The sequence below is a fragment of the Pipistrellus hanaki genome (assembly GCF_964339955.1).
Source record: "Pipistrellus hanaki genome assembly, chromosome: 1".
Lineage (NCBI taxonomy): Eukaryota > Metazoa > Chordata > Mammalia > Chiroptera > Vespertilionidae > Pipistrellus > Pipistrellus hanaki.
The window spans coordinates 125181399-125208177 of NC_140503.1; the positions used below are offsets into that span (position 1 = coordinate 125181399).

At 42.9% G+C, this 26779-nt stretch overlaps 1 protein-coding gene across 13 annotated transcripts in view; it reads left to right on the forward strand.

Annotated features, from left to right (window-relative positions):
- The window catches only part of KIAA1217, a 437889-nt gene that overhangs the window by 341008 nt on the left and 70102 nt on the right, over positions 1 to 26779 (forward strand). The window contains exon 1 of one of the 13 annotated variants that reach the window (XM_084867753.1): positions 8894 to 9945. The exons of 10 other annotated variants lie outside the window; for them this stretch is intronic. The gene's annotated coding sequence lies outside the window, so the exon portion shown is untranslated. Of the gene's footprint in view, positions 1 to 8893; positions 9946 to 11831; positions 11852 to 25950; positions 26266 to 26779 lie in introns of those variants that run through there. 2 more of the 13 variants (XM_084867742.1, XM_084867752.1) reach the window with 2 other exon arrangements.

Genomic DNA, 26779 nt, shown 5'->3' on the forward strand with positions numbered 1-26779 from the left:
TCAACTCATGAGGAACCCATTTTCCAAACTTTTGGACTTTGCCAAGTGCACGCAATTGATTGGAAATTGTTTTTTTGTGAACAATTTAAAGTTGTTGCAAGCTCTTGTTGGGTAATTTGAGGATTTTGCGCCAAAAGAGCTTGAAGAGCTTCTTGATCAAAATTGGACACAGGGCCTCGACCACTCTTGTCATCTAACGAAAAATTTCCCTCGCGAAATTTCTCAAACCAACGCTGGCATTTTCTGGCGCTAACTGCATCTTGACCAAGAGCACCACAGATGTTTTTTGCAGCCTCACTTGCTTTTCTTCCTAATTGGAACTCGTAAAGCATGCAGTGCCGAATATGCTCTTCATCCGCCATCTTCTTAGCCCTAGTTTTGCAACAAAAACCAAACCAAACACAAACTTTTTCAAGCAAAACTTGTTCATTGCGCTTCACACGTTCTGTAGATACCACGTGTTTGAAGGTCATGTCAATACAAGTCAACGCCAAGCAAGATTTTAAACGAATGTTAAAAACGACATTAATTATTACTAGACCCGATACTAGCTCTGGGGTGGTGACCGAGCGTGGCATATGTGCTTGGTGAGGAAGACGTGTCTAGGCTTTCACTCTGCACTCGCTGAGCATTTCTGACGCCAGCCTCCTCCCGGAGACCTGTGGTTCTCTGCTGGAATGAGCGCGTCCGGCTCCTGAATCTTTCCGTCCCTATTGTGTTACATTAAATAGTAACTTTGATAATTCAGTTCCCATGGTACTGTAGTCACCGAGTGGAACAGGCCCTTCTGCAAAGAAATTATGTGTTCTCCGGGGTTTGTGATGCACAAATGTGCAACTCGAAGATGAGCCGTCCCGCTCCGTGGCTCTCCACGGGATCCCCCAGCCACTTCCTGCCCACCGAGCCAGTGGCTTTCCCAGGTTGCAGGCTTTTCCACCTTCTTGTGTACTTTGAGGTTACTTCCCGACATTCACTTTTCTCCCTCTTGTATGTCCTTAATTTTTACTTGTATATGCAAAGTTTCCAGATTGGCATTTAGAGCACAGTCCCCAGAATCGGCCCTGCATCTGAAATTAGTTGCTCAAACCCAGTTCAGCCACTGCCTCCCAGACCTCTCCTGTTTGCACTCTGCATTTGGCACCGATGTGCAGGCTCCTTGGAAACCTGGGTTTCGTTACACTGCCGCCATTTCTAAACCCCTGCCTACATTCAGACACCCCTCTTCTGTGCACTAACGTTTTTTCTTTCTCTTGCCCTCTATGGTCTTAGTGTTCAGGTAGACTTCCAGTTTGTGTGTGCTTTAATTTGCTTTTTTTTTTTTTTTTTAATCTTCACCTTTACATTTGTGATTTTTTTTTTTCTAACTACTGATTTAATCATGCCAGTGTGGATAATCCTTGAAACTATATCCCTGGCTCTGCCATTTCTTAAGAGTTCAAGACCCAAATGCTCAATTTCCAAGTGGCCGTCTCTGCATGTATAGTCTTCCCATGTTTCCAGTGTATGCTGTTGCTGAAGACACACACATACAAAAAAAACCCATAATCTTTTCTTTTTTTCTTCCAAGCCATTTCCTCCTGTTTTTCTCTTTGTAAGAGGTGGTGCGTGCGTGCGTGCGTGCGTGCGTGCGTGCGTGTGTGTTTTGAGGGTTGGGGAGAAGAGATTTAAAAAGTTGACCTATCAGTGAGTCTTCAGTGGCCCAACTCCTGTTTCTCAGCATATCCTCCTGTCACCGGGACCATCCCGCTGTGCAAGGCCTCTGACAGATGGCCCTTTGCCATGGCCTGCACTGCTACACTTAAAATAGCTAACTTTTTTGAGCATCAACTAATTACTTTTCTGGGTAATTTTATTTAATATTCAAGACAGCATTTGAAGCAGTATTGCCTCATGTTTATAACTCAGGAAACATTTGTTTAGGTATGTTAAAAGATTTGCCCAAGGCCGCACAGCTACTAGTAGAGCATGGCGGACCCGAGATGTGAACCCAGACCTCTTCACTCCACATTCCAGGCTGTTAACAACTGTGGCCCTGCTGTAGGTGCAGCGTTCACTGTTTTTCTTTTTAAAAAAATGTATTTTATTGATTTTTTACAGAGAGGAAGGGAGAAGGATAGAGAGCTGGAAACATCAATGAGAGAGAAACATCCATCAGCTGCCTCCTGCACACCCAATACTGGGGATTGTGCCCACAACCAAGGTACATGCCCTTGACTGAAATCGGACCTGGGACCTTTCAGTCCACAGGCTGATGCTCTATCCACTGAGCCAAACCGGTTTAGGCAGTTCACTGTTTTTCTACCGGTCAGTTAGGCAACAGCCTTTAACCAGTCTCCTCATCTCTTCCTACCCCACTCTAACCACTGCTTCTGAAGTCATCTCCCTAAGGCCACCTTCCCGTTGTGCAAAGAATAGCACAGGCCAATGATCAGTATCCTCTCCGTCCAACACCCAGCAAAGCTGCCTCATAGTTCTTGCTCCAAGTGTATGACATGCACTCTCCCACCTCACATACCTGCCTTTCAGAAGTCCATTTGGCATACGACGGGACAATTGCCTGATTCCAGTGACAGAATGCTGGCATGAAAAAAAAAAATGGTGGGAGGGAACACTGTTGTGTTTCTATGCCTCTTCTATAAAATAACCCTAAATGCCAGGTTTGAATCCTAATTAGAACAAATCAACTGTAAACGATATCTTTGAAACTCTTTGAAAATTTTGAACATGTTTTGGGAATCAGATGATAGTAAGGGATAACCGCTAATTCTGAAGGCTATAATGATGACTTGTTGGTTGTGTTTTTAAAAATGAGACATGATACTAAAGTATTTATAGGCCAAATGGCACAATTAATGGGATTTCCCTTAAAACACTCCAGCAAAGCAAATAAAAGTTTTGCTTTGGAAATATTCAATATATGAAACAAAATTGGTAAAATATTAAAAAATGTCAAAGCTTGATGATGGTAGTCTGTTATATTATTTTCTCTACTTTTTATGGTTGAAAATTTCCATAATAAAGTGTAAAAAATTAAACTCGTTCTTTCAGAGGCGAAATAAAAGACTGCCCGTGAAGCTTTCCCTAATGCTCTGTCAGAATTCATCTTTCTTTTAGGGGGACATTTTGCTTACTCTGTTGGTATTTTAATCATTTAAATGCATGTTCATCTCACCCCTAAGACTGTAAGTTCTCCAAAGGCACAACCATTCTCATGCTCGTCTTTGTATCCCTCCGAGAGCCAGTCTCAGTGTCTTACGAGTGGTGTTGTAAACACTTGTCAAACACGATGCCTTGAGTAACATAGTGGCAGTGCTACAAATGCTGCATTATTCATTTTCTGTCATTAATGAGAAGCCACTGTTAAAATATCTTCCTGTTCTCATCACCAGAAATAGTTGTTCTTCTCCCAGTTTATTTTTATCATATGGATACTCTGAGCCTTGGAAGTGATCATTTTCCCTCTTTGTGTTGCTACTTTAAAGCTTAGAATTAAATTTGTGGCCCACCCACAGCAAGTGTATAGGCATTCTGCAGTGTGTATTTTGTGTGCTGGCTTTGTTCCTGGAATCTCTTTTTAATTTTCCTTCCTCTCATGTTCTTTTTGTCCTACGTTCCACTTTGACTTTTTGTAGGGGACAAAATTGTGGGGGATAATTTATATGAACTCTATTATATTTTTGTGGAATCAGTCAGGATATAAGTAATATTTATTCTATACTATTGTTTGCCTCAGTTTAGGATAATAGACTCTTTTTTTTTTTAATAAATTTTTATTGTTCAGATTATTACAATTGTTCCTATTTTTCCCCCCCTAGCTCCCCTCCACCCGGTTCCCACCCCACTCTCTGCCTTTAACAACACCCCCCCCCCACTGTCCTTATCCATAGGTGTATGATTTTTATTTAGTCTCTTCTCACACTCCCACATCCCTCCCCCCCCCCAAGAATTGTTAGTCCACTCCCTTTCTATGCCCCTGATTCTATTATATTCATCAGTTAATACTGTTTATCAGATTTTTTATTCACTTGATTTTTAGATTCACTTGTTGATATATGTGTAATTATTGTTCATAATTTTTATCTTTACCTTTTTCTTCTTCTTCCTCTTCTTAAAGAAGAATACCTTTTAGCATTTCATATAATACTGGTTTGGTGGTAATGAACTCCTTTAGCTTTTTCTTATCTGTGAAGTTCTTTATCTGACCTTCAATTCTGAATGATAGCTTTGCTGGGTAGAGTAATCTTGGTTGTAGGTTCTTGCTATTCATCACTTTGAATATTTCTTGTCACTCCCATCTGGCCTGCATAGTTTCTGTTGAAAAATCAGCTGACAATCATATGGGTGCTCCCTTATAGGTAATTAACTGTTTTTCTCTTGCTGCTTTTAATATTCTCTCTTTGTCTTTTGCTCTTGTCATTTTAATTATGATATGTCTTGGTGTGGTCCTCTTTGGATTCCTTTTGCTTGGGGTTCTGTGTGCTTCCTGAACTTGTAAGTCTATTTCTTTCACCAGGTGGGGGAAGTTTTCAATCATTATTTCTTCTAATAGGATTTCAGTATCTTGCTCTCTCTCTTCTTCTGGCACCCCCATAATTCTGATGTTGGTATGCTTGAAGTTGTCCCAGAGGCTCCTTACACTATCTTCATATTTTTGGATTCTTTTTTTGTTTTTGCTCTCCCAGTTGAGTGTTTTTTGCTTTTTTGTATTTCAAATCTTTGACTTGATTCATGTGATTCTCTAGTCTGCTGTTGGATCTTTGTAGATTATTTTTTATTTCAGTCAATGTACACTTAATTTCTAGTTGGTCCTTTTTTATATCCTCAAGGATCTTGCTAAATTTAGTGGCCTTTTCTAGAAAATTCTTGAAAAACCTTATAACTGTGGTTTTGAATTCTATATCCTGTTATTTGCTTTCCTCCATTTCTTTCATTTGTGACCTGTTTCTTTGTCTCTGCATTTTGGCTGCTTCCCTGAGTAACTTTGTATTGACCAATAGGGCCCAGTGGCTCAACATCCCCAGTTACCTGAGATGGACACTCTTAGTACACCCCTTTGTGGGCTATGTGCACAGTCTTATTGTAGTTAAGCCTTGATTGTTGTTGGTATCACTGTGAGGAATTGATCTCCAGTCCAATTGGCTGTGAGGATCAACTGTGTCTATGCTGGGTGAACTTCTGTGCTGGAGACACCCTTATGAGACAAGATTTCCAAAAGCCTCTGTGCTCAGCTTGAATGGGGCAGAGTCTCAGGGTGGAGCAAACAGCAATGACTTTGTGGGGCAGGATCTCATAGCGGAGCAAGCAGCAATGGCTTCCCATCAGCCCTGCCCTAAGAGACTCCTGGGTCTCAGTATCCTGCAGTGATCATTGTAAGCATATCTGAGAGAAAGCTGCCCTCGAGTTTTGCCCACTGACAGACAGTCCAGTTTCTCCCCAAATGAGTCTGGGGCCCCAGAGTCTCACCCAGAGCTGAAGTTCAGAACAGTCCGGAGCTTTTGTCTCCCTCCCAATTGAGAAAGCCAGCCGCATACTCAGTTGCCAGCCTCCTCCATGCGCGCCTCAGTACCTCTACCTTCCACAGCTCCTGTGAGTCTCAGTGTGCTTTTCTCTTTCCTTCTAGTTGTAGAATTTCCACACAACCAGCCTTCTTGTGGTTCTGGATGTTTTGTCTTTTAGTTGTAGTTTTGAAATTGTTGTGCAAGGCAGCAGTTTAGGTGTTTACATATGCCGCCATCTTGGTTTCTCAGGATAATAGATTCTTTTGTGCCTATATAGTAGACAATGTGTTAAAAACTTTATGTATTATTTAAATTAGTCAACAACTTTGCAAAGTAGGTATTCTGACTCCATTTTACAGATGATATAACTGAGGAAATGATGTCTCTCCCAGACCCACACACCTTGTAAATGTCAGATGTTAGGTTTGAACCCAGATCTGTCTTACCCTTTGGATTCAGCCCACAGTCTCCCATTCTTGGTATTTTCATATGAGTTTTGCAAGTTTTGAAATGATGCTCCTAATAAGATTTTAGAACATATAAAATATTATTTTGAAGTATTTGTTTCACTTCTAATTCTCTTACAGTGTTTTTTTCTATTTGATTTTGTTTCATCCTGTTCTCTTCTGAAAAGGTTAAAAAGATATCCTGCCAAACACAAAGGAGGGCGGGGAGGGGAGAAAAATCAAAGTAAAGGAAAAGAAGTATATTCCTATTTCCTACAGTAATTGAGATTTTTATTTTGTCCTCAGGCCAGTGTTCTGGTTGAGAAGGGTTTGGGTCTTGGGGAAGGCAGGGGTGAATGAAATAATTCCATAGATGCTGAAACCGGTTTGGCTCAGTGGATAGAGCATCAACCTGCGACTGAAGGGTCCTGGGTTCAATTCCGGTCAAGGGCATGTACCTTGGTTGTGGGCACATCCCCAGTGGGGGGTGTGCAGGAGGCAGCTGATGGATGGTTCTCTCTCACTGATGTTTCTAACTTTCTCTCCTTTCCTCTCTGTAAAAAATCAATAAAATATATATATATTTTTAAAAGAAATAATTCCATAGAAATGGAAGAGAAGAGAATCCCATAGAAATCAGAAAACACTCCTAACTAATTTTATTTCCTTCATTCAAGGATCTCCTTGACCCAACTACCACAGTATGCCCTTCACTCACATAATAACGTATTCATGATATACTTTGGACCAGGTACCATGCTGAGCATTTAGAAAAATGAGCATTTTTGCTCATTTGATTTTCAATAAAACCCAGTGTGAAAGGAATTCTTATTAACCTTCCATTTCAGATGTGGGTGGAGGATCAGGGAGGTTAAGGAACTTGCTCAAAGTCACAGAGCTTTTCAGAAGTGGAGCTGGATTCAGAGCCAGGCAGGTCATCTTTGGAACTGGCCTTCTCACTCCAGTGGTCACTGCTGTTCTCCACAGTCCTGTCTCCATCATCAGTGTCTATGTGCCACCCATTTTTAAAGACTCAAAAGCCACTGTCATCATATAACCTCCCCTTACTCTTCTCTTCTACAAGCCTCACTTACCACTTTTTCTTCTCTGGCTTTCACAGAACTTCACCTCTACCCCCTCTCATAGCACACTCACCTTTTCCTGCCTGCACTGTAGGTATTGATATGCACATACAAGCCATTTTTAAATTCTAAACTTCTCAAAAGAAACTCTTTGTGTTTCCCTGGGACACTGTCCTGCTTTGAGAAAATTCCCATTTCATGTCTGGATGAAGAGGGATCTCACTTCAGCACTTTTCCTATCACAAATTTCCCGTTAATGCCTTCCCTCCTAAGATCAGTACAAGAATTTAAAAATGGAAATGTCTGCGACATATTGCCTAGTTTATCCCAGAAGTAGTTCCTGACCAAAATGCTTATCTACCCTAACCTTGCCTATCGATATAATTTTATAGCAGTGAATAACCCTGAAGTTTTAAGATGAGAGCAACAGATTTGTCAGATTAAATTAAGTAATGCACACATATCTGCATTTTATTCTTAGGAGTTAAGCTCCCCTATAGCAGAAAGTAAACAGATCTCCAGATAGCAAATTAAATAAGGCAGATCTTGTTTCACTGTATTTATAACTCAGTAGGATAAACCTTGCTTCTAGATTGGGTAGTCAGTATTTTAAATGCCTCCAGATTTATAAAGTAAGAGTGATTATTTTAAAACAGTTAATCTGACTCCCTTATTGTGAAGTTTTACTGATTCACTCTCCCAACCACTATGTAGAACCACTTCTTTGTTTTAGGCTTTTGTGCAAGATTCTGAGGATACACAGTTGACTTTTGAACTGTGTTGTCCACTTATAGGCAGACTGTTTTTTTTTTCTTTTACAGTGCAGTACCGTAAATGCATTTTCTCTTCTTGCTAACTTTATTCTATTTAAATTTATTGCGATAACATTAGTTAATAAAATTATTTAGGTTTCAGGTGTACAATAATACATCATGTGTATATTGCTTTGTGTATTTACTATCCAAAGAAAAATCTCTTTCCATCGCCATATATTTGAACCCATTAATCTTTTGCTACCATCCCCTGTCCCCTTTCTTCTGGTAACCACCATTCTGATGTCTGTGTCTGTGAGTTTTTGTTTGTCTGTCTTGTTTATTCATTTGTTGCTTTCAGTTTATATCCCACATATGAATGAAATCACATGATTCTTGATATTCTCCATCTGACTTATTTTGCTTAGCATGACATTCTCAAGATCCATACATATTGCCACAAATGGCAGTATTTCACCATTACTTATGGCTGAGTAATATTCCATTGTACAAAGGAGCCAAAAATGCACAATGGAGAAAACATCTTCAATAAATGGTGCTAAGAAAATTGGAAAGTTACGTGCAAAGGAATGAAATGACTGCTGTTTGTCACCAATCACAAAAATTAACTCAAAGTGGATCAAAGACCTAAATGTAAGATCTGAAAAAATAAACTGCATAGAAGAAAACATAGGTACTATTTTATTGATTTGACCTCAAAGGCAAAGGAAGTTAAAGCAAAAATAAATGAATGGGACTATATCATACTTATGACTTTCTTAGTAACATCTTCTTTTTTCTAGTTTACTTTATTGTAAGAATATAGTATATGGCATAAAACATACATAATATGTGTTAATCAACTATTTATGTTATCAGTAAGGATTCCAGTCTACAGTAGGCTATTAGTAGTCAAGTTTGGAGGAGTAAAAGTAAACACGATTTTTTATCGTGCAGAGAGCCGGAGTCCCTAACTTACACATTGTTCAAAAGTCAAATGTAGCCGAAACTGGTTTGGCTCAGTGGATAGAGTGTCGGTCTGCGGACTGAAGGGTCCCAGGTTTGATTCCAGTCAAGGGCATGTACATTGGTTGCGGGCACATCCCCGGTGGGGGGTGTGCAGGAAGCAGCTGGTGGATGTTTCTCTCTCATCGATGTTTCTAGCTTTCTATTCCTCTCCCTATCTCTCTGTAAAAAATCAATAAAATATGTTAAAAGAAAAAAAGAAAAGGAGTCAACTATAATTAACAGTGACCAAGTATGGTAACTGCCCCCACAAATCCTACAGTCCAATGGAAGATTAGAAAGTCACTAATCAATAATGATACAAACATCTATAATTTTCCCATCAGTTCCAGTCTATGTGAAATCTTCACCTTCATTCTGCTATTTGCTTGAGTTGACACTATGGTACTCACTTATGCATAATGGATGTAATTATGGCCCTTTTCTGTCGTGTCTTTCTGTCTGACACAAAGTATTTCTATTGGAATGGTAAGGAGTTCCTCTTATTGAGACGATTAGCTAAGCAAACATATTTCTATGCGGGGAAGATCCAGGACAAGGTAGATATTCCTTCTGCGCTACATTTTATTTTTAAGAAGCAAGAAAGGCTAATATATGCGCATGTGATGTGCGGCTTCCAAGTGATACAAATCTCATCTTTCCTGCTGTGTGGCTGCTTGCTTTTCCTCATACTTATTTTTCCTTTTTGTCATTGAGAGGTTATGACAACATGAGCCATATTGTATTTATAAACATCACGTGTTTCCTTGATATGGCTTGCAGCTTCTGCCAGACGGAACACATGGAAGAAGCATTTCTCGTTAGCTCAGCATTGGTTTTACTTATGCCGATTTCCGGGACAGGAAAAATGCCTTCCTGCTCAGATTTAAGTTTCATAGAGTAGCAACAAAACCTCTGAATGTCCGTGAAATAGTTTTAACAAGGGTGGATACTGCTCCTTTAAACCGCATATTTTGACTAAAAGCTTCCTTCTGTGAGAAAAAAAAAAAAAAAAAAGGAACACACACAAAAACCTCAAGCCTTGCATTCAGTCACCATAAAGACGGGCAGCGCTGGAAGCATTTGAGACATGGGTGGTTTCAAGGTCTCTGCGAGTCTAGAAAGTTTCTCCTAGAAGAGAAAGGTTCACGGAAGATGTAAGGTAAGAACTGTGTCTTTGTAACAGCAAAGAATTTTCAGAAATTGTTGTCGTGCGAGGCTCATTCCCTCGGTTGAGACAGGTCTGCTGTGTTTAAGTTCATTCAGTGAGGAATTGACACTTCAGGGTTTTATTTTAACTGTAGACAGGGCACTTCTTTGTTATTGGCATTAGTCTTTTTAAAAATCCGTTTAGATGACGTTGGGCTGCCTTCAGTCAGTAAATCTTGTGATCTAGTTTCTGCTGAACCTATAATTTAGAAAAGGATTTAAATGGTCAACATTGTTTGCTAGTGCAGATCTCATCGGTTTATGTGCTTTGTGGCAGTTTTCAGTGTTTTTCTGAAGATGCTCACTTGCATTTAGTTTTTGAGACAAATGCAGAGAATTTGAAGGTGTGGTACAAATGGGGGGTGGAGATTAGTATGTGTCCTTTAACAGTCCAGGGAAATTTTCTTGTTTCTCCCCCCGCCCCCCCTTGTATAAAACATTTTAGATTTTAAAATAAAATCTCTTGATATTTATCTTGATTTTTACATTTTAAAAAGTAATATCAATTTAAGCTTTATGAATAACATTAAAATCTTCAACAGTTTTGACATATTATAGCATATATATATAACATAATAAATATATTTATTTCTATTGGGTTTAATAATTGACTGAGAAAAGATTTGACAGGAATTATATTTACTTGAGAAGAACTATTCTGTCTTATTCTTGCACTATTAAATCACAATATTTTGCATTTATTTCTTTTAAAGAAGTTTAATAAGAATAGTGTTCTATTAAATCAGTCTGTTTCATTTTAAAGGTACATATGAGCATGGATCAGCTTATGATTAACTGTATGGATACCGTTATCTCAATTTAAAGATGTGTTCATATGCATGAGAAGTTGTTTTCCAATATGGTCTAAATAGCATATGTTATTTTATGTAGTCTTCGTAATAACTGTTTGGCATAGGTGCTGTCATGCCTATCTTAAGATTGGAAAACAAAGGCTGAGCAAGTTTAATAACAAGACCACACACTAATAGGCAGCAAAGTTGTGATTCAAACCCAGGCCAACTGTCTCTTGTTTTAGAATCTGACAATGCACAGCCTTACCAGGAGCTAAGAGCTCCAAGTCTGGAGTCAGATACAGAAAACTCATCTTGGAAGTAATGATTATAAATAAATAAGTAATACTTAATTGTCTTCAAGATAAATTATTTAGTACAATTTTGAATATATATATTTTTAAGATCTGTAGCATCCAAGACCTAGTGCCACACTGGTGGTTATTCAGGGACCTGGTTACACTTAGAGTGAAATAAAAACAGTGAAAATGTCAGATGAGGTGGGATAGCCAGCAGCACTGCACATAAAGGGCTGTTTCCTTCTTACGCTTCCTTCTTTGCGTCATGTGCTGTGCACTCATAAAACTTCTCGTGGGACCAGAGAGCTTACGCGCAAGCTTGATTTGGAAGTGAGGGAGCATCTCTGAATGGAGACTGCCTGCCTGTGGCCGCCTGCTCTCCTTAGAAAGAGGTGGACAGGAAGAACATTGAAGGTGGAGGGCTCTGGAGCCGGGACAGCCAGCGAACAGACTCAGAGACAGGAATTGTTGCTTGCCTCGCCCCCTCCTGAAGACTGACACATCCACTCAGCCGCCAAACTGTCCCCGTGACTCGTGCTGCGAAGGAATAATTGCCAGCAGCATCCAGAGGGCGTGCGGCTGCTCATCACACACTGTGCTTGGGCTCCAGGATCTAAGCAGCTTGCTCCAACCCCATTTCTGCATAGGACCTGGGGCTGGCTAAGCAACCAACACAATTGCATGTGGACTGGAACCAGGCCTTCCGCCTTCAGCAGCCACTGGGGTGAACTCCTGAGAGCTCTGTGCCTTGCTAGGAAGTTCAGGAAAGGTAAATGCCACACTTAGCCTTTTTATATCCAAGCCACACCCTGTTTCTTGGCTCATAAATACAGATGCCAGCAAAAATTGCCTTTGATGCGATCATAGTTCCTGGTATTTTCCAGTTGTATCCCTTGTACCTACATGTTGTTTTTCCCCTGAGGTTGTAAGTCTCCTGTGAGTCCCCGTCAGGGCAGCTTGGACTGTAAGAGTTGATTTCCTGTTAGATCAGTACAGGCTCCTTTGGGGCCAAGGTCCTACCCTGCATTGGAGATCCCTTTGCTGCGTGTGGTTTGCAGGTGTGACACTGTCCGCTCTGAGGGACTGGGGCTGGCTACTGTGCCTAGGAAATACACCTGCCTCTGTTGTTGGTGCTCCCTGAAGAAGCAGGCCTGGCTTGTTTGGAATCGGGGTGTTAGAGGTGGAAAGGACTTATACACTATCTCTCATCACCCTTTCACTGCCAGCTGTGACTCAGGAGGCTGGCATGGCTGGTGTGACTTGGTTAAGACCACAACATAAGCAAGTGACAAAAATAGGGCTGAATCCCAGGCGTGCCTCCCCACTCCCGCACCATCCTTTTGTCCATTTCCAGGGCTCCCCTCTTTTGGTTCTCACCCTCTTAATGTTTATTTTCTTGATCGATTTGTGCAAACACTGACTTCTCAGCCGTCCATTCTAGCTGCTAAGCACAGCCAGCTTTCCCTTGGTGTCCAGGCAGCAGCACAGCGCTATGGTGTGGCCAGAGCTCATTAGTCAGAAATGCATGAGCCTGGACCAGAACGAAATGGGTTTCTCAACTAACCAGATTCATATCATTCAATATTTTATTGAAGGCAGGCAAGCCATCAAGGCAACTGAAAAACAGCAGCTGCTTCAAATTATGAGATCCGTTGAATAAAATAATATTGACTTTAAAGGGTTGTAGAGTATTATCGTGTTATTTTCAAAAGCTGGCCTCTTTGCTAAGGCTCTGACAATAACTCTGTTTGAAACTTTAATGTGTTACTATTCAGACTACTTCCAAAACTGTTTCCTCCTTGGAGCCAGTGATTTTAAGTGGCACGTAGAAGAAGCAAGTTGTTAAATTTTATTAATTAAATAACGGTCTAGTAACGAGAATTGGAAAGATAAGTAGTGCCAAGGACTTGAAAGTTAGTGAATATTATTGCTTTGTCACAATTAAAGAAGAAGAAAGTCCATTTAAAATTGATTTAAAGCATGATAGTACATTTGGTGTGAGGGTCTGGCAGAATAAGTGACAGTATCTTGTCCTCAAGTGAAGTGTAGAAATCCAGGCTTTATGACAAAGGCTGAGTTGGCTGTTCCTAGAGGGGCAGAGTAAGCCATTATTAAAGATCAGAACACTGGAAAAAATGAACCATTTGGATGTCAGGGTCAAACCGAATTGTTGCTTAAGTGTTCTCAAGGCCTCCAGCATCTTGGTATTTGGCACAAAAGAGGAGCTGTTTGCTCGGTGACTTTGGTGCAGATTGATTTATTTACGGCCTCTCCAGATAAAAAGTGTGAGCGCCCAGTGGCTCATCTAGGCTACGGGTCCTTCCCCTTGTCCAGGAAGCTCTAGCACAGCCCGATTCCTGAAGTAAAGAAATCATGTTTCACTCGGTTGATCGACTCATGTACTTGATTTCTTTATTTTTCATGTTTGTCTTTTCCTGTGAAATTAAAGGTCATGCTTTCCTTTCTTCTGATTTAACTCTTTGAACCTGTTCCTTTCCATTTGCCCTTGACCTAGGAAGAGCTGCCGAAGAAAAACCCAAACATAACAATGTCAGTGATGACGTCATTCCAAAAGAGCAGGGGCCCGACCTTCAGGGCTGAGGCACAGAGCGTGCTTTTTCCGAAACTCGCCTCTGAGATGTGAGGTGCACAGCCGGGCTCAGGGAGCTGCGCCTCCTCCTGCCATTCTTTGTCCTCCTTGTAAGGAGGAAGGCACCTGAATAGGACATTCGGTAGATGGTTGACCCATCAGCCTAGAGACTGAGGGAACATTCTAGGTGCCAAACCTGCAAAGGGGATGCCATTTTTGCTTGCTTTAAAAGCAAATCTAAAAATATATTTCTTAGCAGCTGTGTCACTGCAAAACAAAACAAAACAAAACAAAAACAAGAAAACCTGCTTTGCTGTAGCACAAGCCGGTATCTCCAGGGCTCAGCTCTTAATGCTTCAGAGCTTGCTGCAGATTTCACGTATCTATCGGGACCAAGGAGCCTGTTAGCCTGCGAGCTGGAGAACCTCAGCATTCACGTGAAAATGAGAAGTGCGTCACTATTGGCAACCTGTGGCGGTAATTATGTTAATCTGGTCATTTTAAGACTGAAATATGGTGCTTTAAAATGTGTCTGTATTTTTATCATTTGTAACAATGAGCTGAAGAAATTGAGTGAAATGCTAATAAGCTTCTATTCAGTACCACTTTGTGACTTCAGCATGGCAATGAGTCAGATGTGGCATTTTGATATTTTTAATTTTGGCAGAGAATTTTGATCTGCAGAATTTTGCTCATATACATAGTACATCCTACTATAAAAACTACCAAAACAGTTTTATATTCTACAGTAGATACAGTGAATAGCTGTATGTGCAAGTCCTGCCAATTACGTGTTGGCATATATGCTCAATAACAAACATTTCCATTAAATCACTATACTTTGCTATACATCTGCGCCCGTCCCCCCAAAAAAGAACAAAAATTATTTTTTGAACACTACCACAGATACATGGTTTTCTATCAAGATCTAAGGCACACAGATCACAGTTTTTTAATACAAATACGGGACAAGACTAATATGGACAATATAGTGAAATTCTGAGCACATTCAAAAGCTTGTCTTGCCAAAGCCGGTTTGGCTCAGTGGATAGAGCATCGGCCTGCAGTCTGAAAGTTCCCGGGTTCAATTCTGGTCAAGGGCATGTACCTTGGTTGCAGGCACATCCCCAGTAGGGGGTGTGCAGGAGGCGGCTGATCGATAATTCTCTCTCATCGATATTTCTAGCTCTCTATCTCTCTCCCTTCCTCTCTGTAAGAAATCAATAAAATATATTTTTTTAAAAAAAGAAGAAATGTCTCTTCCTAAAAAAACAAACAAATAAACAAACAAAAACACAAAAGCTTATCTTTAGCTAATTGGTTTTGCCACCTCCTCACCAACCAAAACTTTTATTCTGTTCACAGGCAAGTGATGTCACAGATTCTCTTCTCCTCTGAAGACAGGTTTCCCAGGAGATAAATTGGGAAGGAAAGAGATGTGTATAATTGCCTACCATGAATTTGTATAAATAATTGATATTGGAATGTACTTATAATATCAGCATAAAGTGGATGGGAAGTCTTTTAACCAACCTGGCCTGGGTTCAGAGTTGCCAGTACATTTGGGAATGAGAGTGGGTAAAAGCGCCTTCTTGAATGTGAGTTCATAACATATAATTGGGCATTTCTCTCAGAATGATGCTTTGGAATATTACCGCACGGCATTCAGTATCTCCATTACTTCACGAGCTCTTGTATTTCCAAAAGCGAGTGTGCCATTCTCTTTATCCTCCTGTGAATATATTAAAGTGGGTATTGTCTTTCTGTTTGAATGATCCTATAAATGTTTGTTGGTGATTTTAATAACACATTGATCACACTTTTCTGCATGTAAAGTCCTATATGAATAAGTTAGCTCATGTGATGTGCACGGCACCAGGGGGCTAAGGCTAGAAGCTATTCCTGAGCCAATTTAGCAGCCGAACCGGAGCCTCGGGAAAGTTCGGTGGCAGGACCACAGTCTGGGCAGGAGACCACGGCTGCACAGGTCCCAGGAGGAGAACCCAAGCCTCTTCACTCATAGCCCAGCGCTCATCCCTCCACTCCTTTCCTTGGGCATCAAGGTGGGCAGGGGTACTGATGGAGAGGATGATGAATCCTTTTTTTAAAAATTGGAAACGAATTTGTAGCTTCAGCACATTGAAGGGGAACTTGAGAGCTGAGCTTCAGTGGAATCAAGCCAACACTCTGCCCTGATTTTAAGAAACTCCCTTTGTTGATTGACCCCTATCTTCCTATCGTCTCTGGGAGAAACTCTGCCCAATGTTGCTTTTCAAAGAGGAGAAGGGAAGGAAGAGAAAGGATAATCTAAAGAAGGAGGAAAAAAGACTGCAAGTTGGGTTGGGCAGAGGGCAGTGGGGAGGTGAGGGGAGACATGCTACTTCGGGGTCAGCCCGGAGCTTGTTTCTCTTTGCAGTGAGTTGAAAGTTCTTGCTGCTGATCATGAACTTCCAAAGGCGCTTCACAGATTCCAAAGCATTTTCTCTGCGTGCCTCGCCTCCTGTGTGGCAGGGGATTCTTTCCTCTCGGGGGCAATGATTGAGGGGAACAACGAGACCACCTCTGCTCCTTTGCTAGAGGTGGGCATTTTGTGACATGGAGCGTGACTTCTTTACATGGAGTCACTGGACTGGCTGCTGTCTTTTTTTTCCTCCTAAGAGCCTCTGTTTCCGGAGTGCCCAAAGCCTGGCAGTTTGTGCTGGGGACGCAAGGAAGCAGCTCTTATCTCTGAGGAGGAGGCTCCTGGCAGCACCAGGGCCTGTGGGGAAGCAGTGACTGGCCCGTGCTGGCTTCACTGCCCAGCTGTCTGTGCAGGGCACAGCAGGGCGGGCAGAGGAGCGTGCCACATGCCAGGCCTGGGGGATGCATGACTCCCAAACTGGCTGTCTTTGAGACTGTTATTTACCCAAATAAGGAGAAGCAGTGGTTTTGCTGACCAGCTCGGATTTCTGAGCCATGTCCGCTGGCTGGCTGGCTGGCTGTCTTGATATTTGAACTGAAAACACAAAGGTATGCCTTTGAAATGGAGCATTCTTGTGGGGGTCACGGGTATCCTGGAGACATCATTTGGAAGGCAGTTTCTCCCCACATTTGTAGATAACAGTAATATACTCTGGTCTACTTTTCTCTTGTACCTCTTGCAGCATTCAGTACAGATGACTTTGTTTAGATATTTCTGGACCTGATTTTAGATGGAAATAATACCTATATTAGCAATCACTGAACCATTGCTTTCCTTTGAAGAGTGTTCAAGGAAGGTCAGCCTCTGCACTAACTTCTTTTTTTTTTCTTTTTTTTTTTTTTTTTAAATATGTTTTATTGATTTTTCCACAGAGAGAAAGGGAGAAGGATAGAGAGCTAGAAATGTTGATGAGAGAGAAACATCAACCAGCTGCCTCCTGCATACCCCCTATCCGGGATGTGCCCGCGACCAATGTACATGCCCTTGACCGGAATCGAACCTGGGACCTTTCAGTCCACAGATTTACGCTCTATCCACTGAGCCAAACTGGTGTCGGCCTATCTTCTTTAAAAAATAAAAAATTAAAAAATTCTTTATTGTTTAAAGCAGCAGCCACCAACCAGTGGCCCACGGACCACTGGTGTCCCATGAAGTCGGAAAAGTTGGCAGCTGCTGGTTTAAAGTATTATATATGTCTCCATTTCCCCCCACTGACCTCTCCCCAGCTGTTCCTTCACCTTCACCCCAGGACATTCATTCTCTCACCCCCCTGCTGACTGTGTCCATAAGTTATGCTTAAATGCATGCATACAGGTCCTTTGGTTGATCTCTTACACCCACCTCCTCCCGTCCCTCAGGTTGGACAGTCTGTTCGATGCTTCTGTGTCTCTGGAACTCTTTTTGTTCATCAGTTTATGTTGTTCATTTTATTCCACAAATGAGTGAGAGCATGTGATATTTATCTTACTCTGACTGGCTTATTTCACTTAGCATAATGCTCTCCAGGTCCATCCATGCTGTTGCAAATGGTAAGAGCTCCTTCTTCTTTACAGCAGCGTAGTATTCCATTGTGAAGATGTACCACAGTTTTCTAATCCACTCATCTGCTGATGGGCACTTAGGTTGTTTCCAAATCTTAGCTATTGTAAATTGTGCTACTATGAACATAAGGGTGCATATATCCTTTCTGATTGGCGTTTCTGGTTTCTTGGGATATATTCCTAGAAGTGGGATTACTGGGTCAAATGGGAGTTTATTTTTAATTTTTTGAGGAAATGCCATACTGTTCTCCACAGTGACTGTACCAGTCTGCATTCCCACTGCACTGACTTCTTAACACTAGGGAGCAGGATTGTTCTGGCTCTTCATGGTTCCCTGCTCTGGTTTTTGCCTTTGGGTAAGACACTTTAAGTCTCTGGGCCCAGTTTTTTGTGTGTGTTTTTAATCCTCACCTGAGAGTATGTCTTTATTGATTTGAAAGAAAGAGGAAGGGGACAAGAGAGACAGAAAGAAAGAGAGAGAGAGATCAGTGTAAGAAACAGGGATCAGTTGACTTCTCTACACACCCAACTAGGGATGGATTGCACAGCCTAGGTATGTGCCCTGACAGGAAATCGAATCCTCAACCTTTTTGGTGTGCAGGATGATGCTCCAACTAACTGAGCCACGTGGCCAGGGCTGGGCCCTAGTTTCTTTATCTGTAAAGCAGGGATTATAACATTTACCTGGTGGGATTGAGCCGCGAATTAAATGAGGAAATTCTGGAAAGCATTTGGTAAGCAGGAAGTTTCCAAAATTGTGAGTTGCCTTTCCCTATTCCCATCTTCTCCTAGCAGAATTAGTTGAACATTATTACAAGTAAAGAAATTCTAGGTTAATTATAATGGCCACCCAAAGCTTAATAAATCAGCTGAATGGAGATTTTGATATGAGCTTTCCATTTCTCTAGAGAGAAGTCCTTCTCAAAGAACCGTCCCTAGACCCAGCAGGTCAGCAGGACTTGGGGACCTGTTAGAAATACAGATTCTTGGGCCCCGCCCAGATCTGCAAAGGCAGACAGTCCGGAAGCAGAGCTAGTGCTCTGTGTTTTAGCAGGCCCTCCAGGTGACTCTGATGCATGCTGTAGTTGGAGGACCACTGTCCTAGAGTAAATTGCTCCTTAGGTCAGAGATCAACCCATTGCCCCAGGACACTAGACACTCCCCCACCTCTTGCCTTAAATACCTAAGAAAGGAAACTCTTTCTTACCTACTGAAATTCTTCTCTTTATTTATGGACTCACATTTCACCTCTTCAGAGAATTATTTCTCCACTCTTCTAGCCAGAAGAATGTCGATCTCAAGAGTGTTTGTTGCACTCGTTTGATAATCATCAAAATTATTTTTGCTTTTTTAAAATTTTGAATATTCATGTACATGCCTTATTTTTCCCCCTACCAGAATGTCAGCCCTTCAAATGTAGGTATGAAGTCGCACAGATCTTTTTTTCATCATCAGCCTGAATCCTGGGCTTTGCTTATGTAGTGGCTACTCCATAAACACTTTGTGGACCCACAGAATGTTGCAGTTGGAATAGGCCTTGGAGATAGTCTAGATCAGTGTTTTTCAACCTTTTTTGGGCAAAGGCACACTTGTTTCATGAAAAAAATCACGAGGCACACCACCATTAGAAAATGTTAAAAAATTTAACTCTGTGCCTATATTGACTATATATAAAGTAATTCTCTTGAATAGGAATCAAATAAACACAAAGAAAGTATTTTATAATTACTTTATTATGAAATATTAAGTAAACAAAATAGTGAAAAATTATAAAATTCTTGTCTTGTCTGCACCTACAGCACACCAGGCAACATCTCGCGGCACACTAGTGTGCCGCGGAACAGCGGTTGAAAAACGCTGGTCTAGATCAGACTTCTTGTTTATATTTAAGAACCTGATGTTAACACCTGGACCAGAGTGCAGTTTCCATGATTCCCTGTTTCGTGTTCTTCCTACTTCACCATGCTGCATTTGACTGCAAAGGAACACCTTGGATGGGGTATTGGGGGCCACAGACTCCAGCCAAACTCAAGTAAAACAGTGGATTTTTAAAGGTATATTCATTTAATTTATAAACATGGAGCTCTTTAAATTCTTTTATAACTAGTGAGCATTAGGAAAGTTGAAGAGCCCATATAGTTACACAACAAATAACATCTATTCCCAGTCTTACACGAGAGACTTCTCCCAGTTCACTCACTCAGTATACTGGGATACCCATGGAACTTCTTATGGCTTCAAAAGTTGCTGTTAAGAGAACAGGCGGCTGTTCTGAACCCAAGAAGAGTTGGCACCTGGACTGTTTTGATCTGGATTTCCATCATTGTTTTTTCATGCTGATTTTGAGGGAAAATTGAACTTCGTGGATTTTTTTAGTTATTGTCCCTCAGTGTTATCCTTTGGAGCTCTTCCCTCACACAACCCTTTCTCATGTTGACAGGACTGGCTAATATTGTTCAGCCAAGGATCAAAATAATGGCACAACTGTTTTTTTAAAAAAATCTTTCATCAGAAGCCATCCATAAAATTCCCTTTAAAATGGGTTCTGCTGACAGAGCTCATGGGGTGTTGTGTGTTTGTTCTACTACCTCATAATAGCACCAGCACATATCCTACTCCAATCAGTGTAAGAACAGAGCATCCCTGACGGTTTGGCTCAGTGAATAGAGCGTCAACCTGCGGACTCAAGGGTTCCAGGTTCGATTCTGGTCAAGGGCATGTATTTGGTTGCAGGCACATCCCCAGTAGGGGGTGTGCAGAAGGCAGCTGGTCGATGTTTCTCTCTCATCTTTGTTTCTAACTCTGTATCCCTCTCCCTTCCTCTCTGTAAAAAATCAGTAAAATATATTAAAAAAAAAAAAAAAAAAAAAGAACAGAGCTTGATGCAGGCAATGGGGTGATTCCAGGGCCACTATTATAACCCAGATCTACCAAGTTGGCTTCAGAAAAGCTGTGCAGAAAGGAGGAGCTGAGCAGGAGAGACAGAAGCCACCTGAAGGGGTTAAACCTGCCAGGCACTTGGTGCTAAAAAGCTGAGCCTGCTTGAGGCGTGAGAAAGGGTTTAGAGGAACCAACGGAAGCCTTGAGATTTGAGTAGCCACATTATGATAGGACAGTGACAGACCAAGAATAAAGGATTGTTTGTCCTCTAGCTTGGCATCTACCATTCATCTACCATTGTTTACCACTATTTTCTGCAACAGTCTCTGAAAAATACCTAGTTTTTTAAGCTGCAGCTATAAAGCATAACACTCTATATAGATCATCAGTTTGTTGCTTAAGTTCAGATATGTTGAAGATACATCATCAAACTAATATATATTTTTTTATTCTGACATGTGGTAATTATTCTAAAGGTATAGCATGTTATATCAACTTTTTAAATTTGCAACATAATTAAGTTGATCAGTTTTCCTAACAAAAGCTAAGAGAGACAGAGGACACAGGGACGGAGATGTATGCTTCTGTTAGCGATCCAGCATCTCTGAGAAGTGTGGTCCCAGGAATGTCACCAGTAGCATAATTGGGGTCATAATGGTAACAAATATTAATCAGTTAAGGCCCAAATATTTTATCCCACTAGTAATTTGGTATCTATGACTAATGAAAGCATCTATGTGTACGTATACATGTACTATGTGTATATATACATACTTATATGCATATCACTAGTGATAAAACGATATATAGTGATAATTACTGATACATAATATAAGTAAATATAATAAACTAGAGACCCCGTGCATGAAAATTCATGCACTGGACGGGGGTTGGTCCCTCAACCCGGCCTGCCCCCTCTCACAGTCCGGGAGCCCTCAGGGCAAGAGGCGACCTGGCGATCAGGGGAAGGCAATGCCCCATCACACCTCTGCTGCTGCCACTGCCAGCAGTGCAGGCCTTGGCCAGCCCTGGTTGCCCGAGCCTCAGGCAGCCCTAAGCGGCTAAGCAGCTGCCATCTGAGGCTTGCCTGCACCTTGGGCCAGCCCTGGGCAGCTGGGGAGCTGAGGGGACTAAGGAACTCCAGAGGCAGGTTCGCTGCAAGGCCAGGCCCATCCACCCTTACAGGGCTGAGGGGACTGGGTGCTACCATCTTTGAAGGCAGGGCAGTTAATTAGCATATTCCCTCCTTATTGGCTATGGGCACCGCCATTTTTGCAAAAATACGAGGGTCAATTAGCATATTCCCTCTTTATTAGCTAGGATAAGCATAATAAATACTAATCTGTATATTAGGTACATACAATATATAATTAATTCTATAATTAATATAACTTATTTTGAGGCAGAAAGATAAGACCTCCTAGTAAGTCAAGAGAATATCTTGGTAATTGGATCCTAAGCCCACTGATATGTCCCAGTTATTCTTTGCTGAGAAAACCTCAACCTGTAAGTGCAGTAAATGAGGTAATTCTCCAACAGAGTTCACCACGCTGCACACAGAAGGTCAAAACTCAAACAAACCCTCAGTAATCCCAGTGGGAAGGCCTTGGGAACACAGTTCCTCCCAGAGCAGCTCCCTGTGTCCTGGAGGACACACCACGATTTTATACTTAAACGAGAAGGAAGCAGTGGCCCAGTGCCTGGCTGAAGAAGGGCATTCTGGCTGCTTCGCTCCTTCCCAGCAATGGGAAGCTGGTCCCAGTTCTCAGCTCCTTGCACTTCCATTTCCTCCCCATCAGATGGGTATTTCTGAGGCCCATGAAATGAAATCACAATGGAAAGCACTGGGTAAGCTGCAAACTGCTGGATGAGTATCGTGTGTGTGTGTGTGTGTGTGTGTGTGTGTGTCCGTCCAAATATATCCTTTGTAGAATTAGAAGTGTTATAAATAAATAAACAAGCAAACAAACAAATAAATAAAAATATCCTATATATAATAAAAGAGTAACATGCAAATTGTCCCCTCGACCAGGAGTTTGACCGGAGTTCTACCAGGGGTTGGGGACAGCCCACCAATCTCCTTCGTCCCCTCCCCCTGGCCAGCCCTGCCTGATCAGCCCGGGTCAGGGTGGGCCGGTGGGACCCCACTGGTGCACAAATTTGTCCACCAGGCCTCTAGTATTATATATTGCAGAATGTATGTTACCAAGTTAAACAGGAGTTCAGAGAACTGTCATAAAAAGAAAAACACAGCCTAAGGAACTGAAAGTTATATTTGGGTGACAGAGGTGACTTGCTACTAGCAACAAGTCTGGAAACACCGAAGGGGATTCCTGTGTATGAAAGAACAGTGTCCATCCAGGAAATGGATGATGTGCCGAAATGGAGGTAACTGATGAGAAGGCGCTATTTGCACCATCTGTTGCAAGTGATAGAAAGAAGATATCATTTTACAAACTGTAACTATTTTAGGTACAAAAGGAGGTTGTCCTTGGCCTGGATAATACAGGAGTATCCCAACAGAAGATCGAGTATCAGTGAGAGAAGAACATTTTTCTTTTATCTGTCCTGCAGCTTGACACTCTTACAATCCTGCCTTGGAAGTTAAATGATTTATTTAACATTACTTTACTCTGTGCCAGACAGCTCTTGAATCACCACTGAACACAGTGCTAAGGCAGCCAGGGCCAGTATTGGAGGGCTCAGTGGAGTTCCCTGTGTCAAAATATTTGTGGAAATACGCTTATCTTAAATATAGCCATAAGCTAACCGCTGACTGGACCATTTCTTTCTTGAGAAATAATTTTGGCAACAGTCTGTCTCATGTCTGGAAGACATTCCATTTATGATCAAATGCAATATTAAAAGGTTCACTAGTACCTCACAAATGACCATCTTTCCAGTTTTAACAGGGTAAGCGAGATGAGTTTGACATCTTTTTAACATCACAATCACTTCTTTTTGTAATATCGTCCTAATGTTGATAAGTACATTTTAGAGATATTCCTTTAGCATAGGTAATTTTTTGTTAACGCCAATCAAGAAATGAATAAGAAAGGGAAATAATTTCTCAAAACCCAGCCTTTCCAGAGCATAAAACGTATTTCTTTTTGAGTCAATGCTGAATTGACCAGCCTGGCCCTTCTTAACAGTAACTCTAAAAAAATGCGTTGCTCCCGCAAGTGCCAGTCAGTGAAAGAAAGCGGGAGTCTGAGGAGCAGGACCCTGAACTTGGCTGGAAGAGCAGGTTCACAGAGGCCGGAGGGTCAGGTGCAGTGAGGGCCAGCATGGGGGGCATTCGTGGTAGGGTTGTGGTGACTTGGACTGAGAGACCCCTTTGCTGGAGAGCCCACACCCCTCAGGGGCCGGTCTCAGGTGCACCAGGACATGACTGAGATCAGCTCGTCCTTGGGCAGCGCTCAGCTAGGGAACTCCTCCTCCTAAGGGTGCTGCTTCTCACTGGAGAGCATTTAACGCACCCTGGTTCACCGCGGGACTGGGCGAGCTTTCAAAGCCCTGCCAGGGAGTGACTGGCCTGGTGAGGAGCCTCGGTGCACTCCGAAGACCCTGCCCGGAGCACTTTGCAAGTGAGATCGTCCTGGGCCCCAAGGGAAGGAGGAGACGGTGGGGGAGGTGAGCCAGACAGTCTCTCACCTTGCGCCCACGGGCTCACGCGGGAACGGGGTTGACAGAGGCCACCTGACCCTAAAAGAGCAGACACGGGCTAATGCGCGGAGCGTGGCGGGAGTCACTGAGCCCAGCGGGGACCCGGCGTGCTGAGTGCTTCTGTTTGGCGGGGAGGGACGGTGACCCGGACGCTGCACTTCTGTTCCCTCGCACAAGCAGCCCTGCACGTCTGTCTGCACGGTGGGTCAGCGACTGCGAGAGCCTGAGGGCTAGGATGTCTGAGGTTTGCCAAAAGCAGGGTCTTTGGGGGTGTGCCAGGGGTGCACTCCTGGCTCAATCGGACAGACGGAGAGAGCAGCCCCCGCCGCCCCCTTCCTGGAAAGCTCGCTCGCATTGGACTGAAACCTGCAAATGTGCACCAGATGCGGGGCTGATAGTGCAGCTCCCGGTACTCTGCCTGAGAAATAACAAGCTCCTGCTGATTAGATTAAAAATCAAAACAAGGGTTTTCACATTCCTTTCTCCTCTCTTCCGACCTCTTAGGCGGCATCGGTTACAACCGCTCCGTCTAAATATTGTTTCTAATGAGACATCTTAGGAGGGTGGCGATGTCATGTGCCCCGTTCCCTCCCTCCTTTAATAACCACAAAGCGTCTCGGTGGCAGTAAACAGTGTTGGGAGAGAGCCTGTGGTGCTGATGAAAATGAGCTTGAGAGATGTCATGGCATTCTTTTCGGTCAGCAAGGACAACCTCTAAAAGCCTTGAAATGTTTGAAAAAATGCGCAGGCTGCCCAGAGTGTGGTCATGGAGGGGGGGGGGGGGGGCGGGGAGGAGGGGGGGCGGGGAGGAGGGGGGTAGCCTGAGGCCACGGGCTCCAGAGGGCCTCTGCTGGGTTCCCAAGTGGGGAGCTTTCCCTCAAACCGGCCCGAGGGCTCAGCAAGCTCGCAGACTAGCAGAGCCTACCTGTGAGCTATGGAAAGCCTTCCTTCTCGCTCACCTTTTGTCAGCCATGTGTTCGTGCTGTGCTCCCTGAGCACCGCACAAGTCCCTTCTTGTTGGGAGCGCAGTCCCTGCGCCTGTTCCCCTGGAGGAGAAGAGCCAGCCTGCGGGGCTGCCCATGGCCTCGGCCTCGGAAGACTCCCCGGGCCTCCATCCCGCTGAGGGTGGGGCGGAAAGGCTCTGGTTTCCTCTCTCCAATCCCCTCGTTGCTCAAGCGTTTGCTAGCCCCGTCTATCTCTTCCTCTCCTCTCAGGTATGCTCCCCGCCTGGCACCGCAGCGGGCTGATTGATGGCTGCTACCCAAAGTTCAGCTTCAGCTTGGTGAGCGAGGCTGGTTAATGAATAGACAGACAGCCTCCTCCCTCGTGTTTTCCCTCCGGTGCTATAAACCAGGGGGATTGGCTCACGTTTCCTTCCGTTGCCAACCCAGAGACTTCCAAAGTCTTGGCAGCGGCACAGGTGTGGGGTGCCGGTGCACCCGGGTTTCCTAGCAGCTCCCGCCCTCCAAGGAGCACTGACCCGGGAGCTGGCCCCCAGGGGAATCAGCCTGTGGGTTCCCGGATGGTTCCCCTTGGTGCTGGCTGCTTGTGTGCTGGTTTTAATGATTGTGTTTGCTTTAGTGGGTCTATTTTGTAATGCTTCCTGCATTGTTAACCCATTTACCTAGGCCTCCCCGAGTTCATTGGTTGGTGTGTGTTTTCCATGTAAGCAGTTGTTAAAGGACTGAGTCACCCAGCCGGAGCCGGCGGTTGGATGTGGGCTGAGGTTATTCGGTGACTGATTTCCAAGGGGAGGAGACACGGGCTTATCCTGGGGAGGAGGACTTTTTATCCATGCCCGTGGCAGCTTCTTTCCGAGGACTGAGTAGAACAAGATGGTCTCTCCTGGTTGGGAACACAAGCTGGGGGCCGTTTCGGGATCTGTGCGTTTTGTGATTTCTTCTCTGAAGAGAAAACTCTGAAATACCCAAGTGTGGAACTGAGGATTTAGATGAAGCCAACAAACAAAGGAATCGTGTAATTGGGAGCTGAGCCAATGCGATTTCTCACGGCATTAGTTATACAGGTGATTGCCTTAAGAAAAAGTAAGTGGCTTTAATTCTTTGTCGGTGAAAGTCTCATAAGAATCCTCTTCAGCTTTGCCCGGTTACTTCATTGTGTAGTCTGACTGAGTGGGATGTTTACAGAATTCTAGACTTGAAATGGTGGAGCTTGAAGCAAAATAAACTGTACATAATATTCCCTTTCTGCAAACAATATATGTATTTTAAATACTCCACAAAGACATGATTACAGGAGACAGTTCCCAACATGATTTAAAATAAACATTTTTATAGGCTACATTCCCCCCCCCCCCCCCCAGAAATAATTGTAAGATGTTTCCCCCTTTTATCCTACATTCAAAAAACTTCTCAATGAGTAATATCTGATTTAACTTACAGTATTGGGGAGAAATACAAGTTGGATATATGTTAGGGTTTCTAACTCAAACGTTAGGCAATTCATTTGATACTGCCCCAGAGTTGTTTCTGGTCTTTAGGAAGTTCAGGCCAAACAGCATATTGAGCTGGGGACTGTGGTTAGGGACAGCAGCCTGGG